Genomic DNA, 6,102 nt, shown 5'->3' with positions numbered 1-6,102 from the left:
ATCTTGTCTGTACATTTTCAGAAGTGTCTTCTTGCATGGTATCCTTTTTGATGGAGGATTCCCACTATTCAACCTAGCCTAATGAACTTACATAAAAAACAATTATATCTATATATAATAGTTTAGTTAAAGGAACTCCCAAAAATTATATTGACTAATAAATATTACTGTGTAAAAGTTAACAATTTTTTTTTATATTTATTTAAATCCTATTAAACCTTTCAAAATTATAAGTAATTTTTAGTAACGAGTTATTACCATTTTCTTTTCAATAAATTTAAGAAGAAAAATAAACTTAAAATAAATTTAAGAAGAAACATAAACTTTAGAAGAAAATAGAAAGTACCAACATCCTTTCTCAAAACACTCCGTACATTGTTGAATAAAAAACCTTCATGTCACGAAAATAGTAGAATGATTATATTATCAAAATGACATTTGATAACTAATAGTTAAAATGTCCCATTTTCAATAATTTATGTTGGGAATTTGATGTAATATTACCATCAAAATTTCAAGCAATCATAATAGCTGTTAAAAAATTAAATATACTTTGAAATAACCAAAATCAAATATTTGATAAAACCATTATCAAAGTCAATATGTTTTTCCATCACATATGTGATAAATTTTTATACTTGTGGAGGCAGGCTACATTGTTTTTTATTTTGGTGAGAGAGAATTGATTTTCAATTATTTTGAAAATTTTAAATAGATTCTATGAAGTTTATTAAGTTTCGAAAAAAATAAATATTAAACTAAATATTTTGAAAATTGAAAAGTAAATTTCATTTATTTTTTAATATAAATTGTTTTTTCCTAATTGGTTGATGACTATTGTTATGTAGTTTTAAATTGAATTGTCACATAAAAATTATATTAAAAAGTGTTAGGATATTCCGACACATAGGATATAGTTAAGTTCAACTTGGTCTAGTTTAGAGTTAGGTATAGAGTTAGGTAAAGTGTGTTTCTTTACCGTTGTACATATTGTAACTTACAATCCGACGGTCACGATATGTAGTGATCCGACGGTTCATTCTCTCCTCGGTATTACCGACACTTGATCCGTGGCTTGACACCTGATTGGTCCATGAGTTCTATTTAAAGCGCATGGAGGGTCATTGTTCGAGTGATCCGTGCATGAGAGAAGCTTATGTAAATTTTCATTCTTTGATTAATAAATTGCCTGTAGTACCCACGTTGGGACAGGCCGTGGACTGTTTCCCTCCTTGCACTCTGAGGGTTTTAACCACGTCAAAAATACTGGTGTATTGATTTGAGATCTGGTTGTGAGCGGTGTCGTTTTGGTGTTCTTTCTGAGGAACTTACCCTATAAATTCCTACATGGTATCAGAGCTATTTGAGGGCCATGTCCGTTGGTGATCCAAATCTGAAGCCGGTAGAACTGCATGCGGCTGTCGTTTCCTAGATCTGCTATTTCTGACTGCTTTCGGGCCAAGAGGACTGCTCTGTTGCGTTCGGAGCATCTGTTCCAGTGAGGAACCCCTTTCGTTTCACGCGAAAAGGTTTCCGGTAGCCCTAGCTGCATCATTTTTCAGATCGGGAGGTATACAGTGTTTTTTGCAGTTTACTGTTATTTTCTCTCTGCTTATTTCGGTTTCGGTTTATTTAGCCTTTTTTTTTAACCGGATCTATACCTTTCATTTCTGCGTATGCTCTTTGCCCTGCGACTCTGTGCGATCTGGGCAAATCAGAAACAGAAAGGAAGGATTTTTCTCATGCGTATGCTCTTTTCCCTGCACCTTAGTGTGATCTCGGAAAATCAGAAACATTGAGAAAAATATTTAGTTTTTCGGCTAAAGCTAACTTTGAGATTTTTTTTAAAATTTCTAGTTTTTTGGCTAAAGCTAACTTCGAGCCGCAAGGTTCGTTTTTCTTTGCATATTCGTGTTGGGTTTTGTGTTTTGTGTTTTGTAGGGAAAAAGAGCTTTCTCAAGGCAAGCACGCAAACCAAGGCCCTCTCTCTCTCTCTCTCTCTCTCTCTCTCTCTCTCAAATTTTTTGTATAGATCAATTGGTTCAAAGCTATTTTAAGAGAGTAGAGGTCTTGGGTTCAAATCTCCATTTTTTGGGGGCGGATTTTTTCATTCCCACACATTCGCGCACTTTGCCGGCAAAATCAACAATTTTTTTTTCAAAAAGCCATAACTTCTTCATCCGGAAGCCTTTTTCAGAGCCGTTTTTTTTAAAACCGCCTATTTTTTCGAGATCTATCCATTGGAACACTTACTTTCAGCATCTTTAGTTTCAGTTTTTTTACAAAAATGGAAAGTCCATGCCAAGTCATTCTTGACAGCACTAACTACTTCCAATGGGTAGCCTACATGGAAGATTTACTTAGAAGTAAAGGTCTCTTTAGAATAGCCACAGGCCAAGAGACGAAACCAAAAGATGAAGACAAGGCTGCTAAATGGGAAAATAGACAAGATCAAGCACGTGGTTTGATAGGGATGTCTATTTCTCCTGATCTTAGATTCCACATTGCAGAACTTGAAACTCCTCATGAAGCATTAGAAAAACTTGCTAAAGTTTTTGGGATTAAAAATGAAATTAGAGCCCATCAACTTGAAAATGAGTTGCTTACTTTGGATCCTAATAATTTTTCTTGCATTGAAGATTTCTTGTCCAAATTCAAGACCCTTAGATATCTCTTGGAAGGTGTTAAAATTAAGAAAGAAGATGGTAACCTTATTTATTCCATCCTTACTAAATTGGGACCAGCCTACTCTGTATTTGTTTCCACCTTCCATTCTACAAGGGAAGCTTTCATTTGTCAAGGAAAAGACTACAAGCCCCCTTCCTTTGACTCCTTTTGTGATTCCTTAATAAGAGAACAAGAAAAACTCTTACACCTTGGTCTTCTTAATCTTGGAAACTCTTCCACGAAAGCGTTAGCCGCCCAGCAGCAACCAAATTCAAAGAATCCTAAGAAGTCATATCCTCAAAAGAATGGTCCTAAACCAACTCAGCCTCAAAATGAAAGATCATTTCAGCAAAATGATAAGACCAATAAAAACAAATGGAAGAAGACTGATAGACATTGTAACTTTTGTAATCGAGATGGCCACTTAGAATCTAAATGCTTTAAGAAGATGGAAGCCTTGGAAGCCGCAATGAAGAAACATAACATCCATGTGGAGCCTACTTCAACTTCAACTTCCGGAATGGCACTTTCTGCATGTCGTTGTCAATCATCTCAGTCTGGTTATGCATTAAATGTATCTTCTTCTTCTTCTCATTCTCATGAGTGGCTCATTGATTCTGGAGCCTCTTATCACATGGCCAAAAACCAAGCCATGTTTTCTTCTTTAAATGATTGTAACACCAAAAATATATATGTTGGTGATGATAGATCTCTTAATGTTGTAGGGACTGGAACTGTTCATCTAGACAATGGTCAGTTTAATGATGTATTATGTGTTCCAACCTTATCCTGCAACCTTCTATCTGTCTATCAGATAACTCATTCAGGTGAAGGTAAAATTGTTGAATTTTCACCTCATGATGTTGTAATCAAGGATCTAAAAGATCCTAAACAGATTCTAGCTACTGGTCTTGCTGATGATTCCACAAGGTTGTATAAGTTTCACAACTTTGGGTCATCAAATCTTCCCTCAGTATTTGTTGCTCATAATGATGAAGTGAGCAAACTTTGGCATGAGCGATTTGGTCACTTAAACTATCGCTCCCTTCAGCATCTATGTAAAGAAAATATGGTGACAGGTCTTCCTATGGTATCTTGCAGAGATGGTGTTTGTTCCGGATGTGTACTCGGAAAACATCATCGGAACAGTTTTGACAAACGTGCCTCTTGGCACGCCTCAGCCCCTTTACAGCTTGTGCACAGTGATTTATGTGGTCCTCTTCCTGTTGCTTCATTCTCTGGCTGCAAGTACTTCTTAACTTTCATTGATGATTTCTCTAGACGCACTTGGGTATACTTCTTAAAACTCAAGAGCGAAGTATTTAACACTTTTTTGGCCTTCAAAGCCTTTGTTGAAAAACAATCTGGACATCAAATTCTTAAGCTAAGAACTGATAATGGTGGAGAATATGTTAAAAACACATTCATCAACTTTTGCACCGAAAATGGAATTCAAATGCAACATACTGTTCCATACACTCCACAACAAAATGGTGTAGCTGAAAGGAAAAATCGCACCTTAAAGGAAATGGCTAATTGTATGCTGCAATCTAAAGGACTCAGTCTTAGTTTTTGGGCCGAAGCAATTAATTGTGCAAATTATATAATCAATCGCACTCCTACTAAGGTTCTAGAGAATATCACTCCAGAAGAAGCTTGGAGTTCCATTAAACCAGATGTAAGTCACTTTCGTGTGTTTGGAAGTGAAGCATGGGCCCATATTCCAGATGAAAAGCATAAAGCTTTAGAACCTAAGAGTGAGAAATGTACTTTTGTTGGATATTCTGAAGATGTAAAAGGTTATAGACTTATTCCATTTAAGTCCAAAAATGTTATCATTAGAAGAGATGTAAAATTTGATGAAAATAAATCGGCCTGCGAGCCTAGTCCGGCGGATGTGCCACCTCTTCCTATCTCTTCTACTTTTGAAAACATTTCTTCTTCAGATGATGAAAGCGAGGATGATAATCCTCCCCCACCTTCTCAGGATCCTCAACTTCCAAGATGGGTCCGTGCTACTCGGGATGCAGCAGGTGATCTTGCCGGTGATCCTACAGATCAGCGACGTACACGTTCTCAGTTTGAAAGAGCCTCTTCTTTACTGGCTCAAGCTCCAGTAAATCATGATCCTGACACTTTTGCAGAAGCTTCAGGCCATCCACATTGGGAAGCAGCTATGAATGAAGAATATCATTCATTGATGACAAATGATACATGGGATCTTGTTCCTCTACCAAAGGGACGCAAACTTGTTAGATGTAAATGGGTTTACAGAACCAAGTATGGACCAGATGGGAAAATTGATAAACATAAAGCTCGTCTCGTTGCTAAGGGCTTTTCACAGGTTGAAGGCATTGACTACACTGAAACCTTCTCCCCTGTTGCCAAAATGAACTCTATCCGCCTTGTTCTTTCCCTTGCTGCCTCTTTAAAATGGGAAGTCCATCAGATGGATGTTAAATCTGCCTTCTTGCATGGGGACTTGCAGGAAGAAATCTATATGGAACAACCCATTGGCTTCATACAAACAGACTCCAGCCTTGTTTGTCGACTTAAGAAATCCCTTTATGGCCTCAAGCAAGCTCCTCGGGCTTGGTATGCCAAAATGGATAGCTTTCTTTTAGAATCTGGCTTTTCTAGGTGTCATTCTGACAATACTGTCTACACCAAGAAAGTGGGCAACTCTCTTATCATCCTTGTTCTTTATGTTGATGATCTTATTCTTACTGGTAGTGATCCCAACCTTATAAACCATGTGAAGTCCAGCCTTAAAAAGAAATTTGAAATGACAGACTTAGGACACTTACACTATTTTCTCGGTCTTCAAGTCTTGCAATCCAAGGAGGGTATTTTCCTTTCCCAGTCCAAGTATGCTTGTGATATTCTTCGTCATTTTCACATGGAAGACTGTAAGCCCGCCCCTTCTCCCTTTCAGTCTGGAGTCAAACTTTCAGTCTCTTGTACTTCTCCTGAAGTTGATGCTACCTTATACCGTCAACTTGTAGGAAAACTCTTGTATTTAACCCATACTCGTCCTGATCTTTCCTTTGTTGTTGGCCTTGTTGCTCGTTTTATGCAAAACCCCCGTGAAAGTCATTGGAAAGCAGCTAAAAGAATACTTCGTTATGTTCGAGGTACAGTACAGTTTGGGATTCATTACAGTGCCGAAGCAGCTCCTCTATTAGTTGGTTTCACTGATTCTGATTGGGCTGGTGACCCTGATGATCGGAAGTCTACTGCCGGTTATGTCTTCACTCTTGGTTCAGGACCTATTACATGGGCTTGTAAGAAACAGGCTGCCATTTCTCTTTCGTCAGCAGAAGCAGAGTATCGTGGTGCCGTGGAAGCTAGTAAGGAAGCCTTGTGGCTTCGTCAGATCCTATCAGAGTTTGGCTTTGAGCAGCAGCATCCAACCACACTTTGGTGTGATAATCA

This window comes from Pinus tabuliformis, chromosome 8 (genome assembly GCF_031772625.1).
Source record: "Pinus tabuliformis cultivar Carrire ecotype Pingquan chromosome 8, CPIR1, whole genome shotgun sequence".
NCBI classification, from domain to species: Eukaryota; Viridiplantae; Streptophyta; class Pinopsida; order Pinales; family Pinaceae; genus Pinus; species Pinus tabuliformis.
Note: the sequence above shows the minus strand (reverse complement) of the source record.